Below are 1,283 nucleotides of genomic sequence, written 5' to 3' on the forward strand. Positions count from 1 at the left end.
ATGATGCACCATGGTTAGGAGGAGTAAAGAAAGGAGGCTTCTGAAAGCCTTGTTGATTCTTGTGTGGAGGAACATAATGCTGCTGCTGGTGTAGAGGAGGTGTAGGATTGAGCACATTTTGACTAGTCCACCTCAAATTGGGATGGACTTCCCCTTGATCATTGTAATAGGAACCTCCTCCTTGCCTATATTGCTGAAAGGCAAGGACTTGTTCCTTCTCTACAAGACAGCCAACAGCAGTGTGGCCATCATTACCCCCACATCTCTCACATGAAACGGTCTCTCCTCTAGTAAGAACATGGACCGTCTGAGGCTCCCCAACAACTTGTAGCTCAAACTTGTCAAATCTAGCATTCATGGTCTCCAGTTGAGCCAAAACCTGCTTATCAACTGCATGAACTGTTCTAATCCCATCCCTCGGGTTACCATACTTAGCACTGTGATTTGCCATCTCCTCAATAAGAGACCATCCCTTATCATCATCGGTGTTTTCCTGGAATCTTCCACAAGATGCCGCATCAAGTATGGCTCTGTGGTCGTCATACAGCCCATTGTAGAACTGATTAACTAGAAACCGTGGGTCAAAACCATGGTGAGGAATAGACCTCACCAACTTCTTGAATCGCGACCATGCCTTATAGAAACTTTCATCGGGAGCGTGTCTGAAACTAGTAATCTTGGCCCTCAGTAGATTGGTGCGTTGTGGAGGGAAATATCTCTTGTAAAATGCATGAGCAAGAGACTCCCAATCTCTAACCCCAACAGCTGTGCGGTCCAAGTCAGTCAGCCACTCCCTGGCTGAATCAGCTAAAGAGAAAGGAAATAGAACTTCCTTAATCTTGTCCTGAGTTACCCCCTTAGTGGCGGGGATAGTAGAACAGTAATCAGAAAAGGTCTCCATGTGCTTCCTCGGGTCTTCACCAGCCACACCTCTATAGATATTCCTCTCCACCAGATTGATATAAGAAGGACGGATGTCGAATGTATTCCCATCCTCAGTCTGGAGATTGAAACCCTTTGGAATAGAGGATGCTTTAGGCACTGAATGACTGGAAAGTTTAGGCATCTTTACTGTATAAATCGGACTGTCTTCGAAAAAAGAGTGATGTAGCTCTGGCTCGAAAGTACTCAAGTCTTCCTTTCGTGATTTCTCTGCAGACGGAGTCTATACCTGAATAGTCTCTCTGGCTCTGAATCAGCTGAAACTAATTCAAACCTGTCTGACCTGGGCATAAACAACACTGAAAGAAAATGAATAAGAACTTCCTCAAGGAATAAAAATT

The 1,283-nt window shown here is 44.8% G+C and overlaps 1 non-coding gene across 1 annotated transcript; it reads left to right on the plus strand.

Moving 5' to 3' along the window:
• The first annotated feature begins 584 nt into the window (after positions 1 to 584).
• LOC141636230 (small nucleolar RNA R71) lies at positions 585 to 691 on the plus strand. Its single transcript, XR_012540856.1, has one exon. It is a non-coding gene; the product is annotated as a small nucleolar RNA R71 (small nucleolar RNA).
• Positions 692 to 1,283: the final 592 nt, after the last annotated feature.

The sequence above is a fragment of the Silene latifolia genome, chromosome Y, assembly GCF_048544455.1.
Source record: "Silene latifolia isolate original U9 population chromosome Y, ASM4854445v1, whole genome shotgun sequence".
Taxonomy (NCBI): Eukaryota; Viridiplantae; Streptophyta; class Magnoliopsida; order Caryophyllales; family Caryophyllaceae; genus Silene; species Silene latifolia.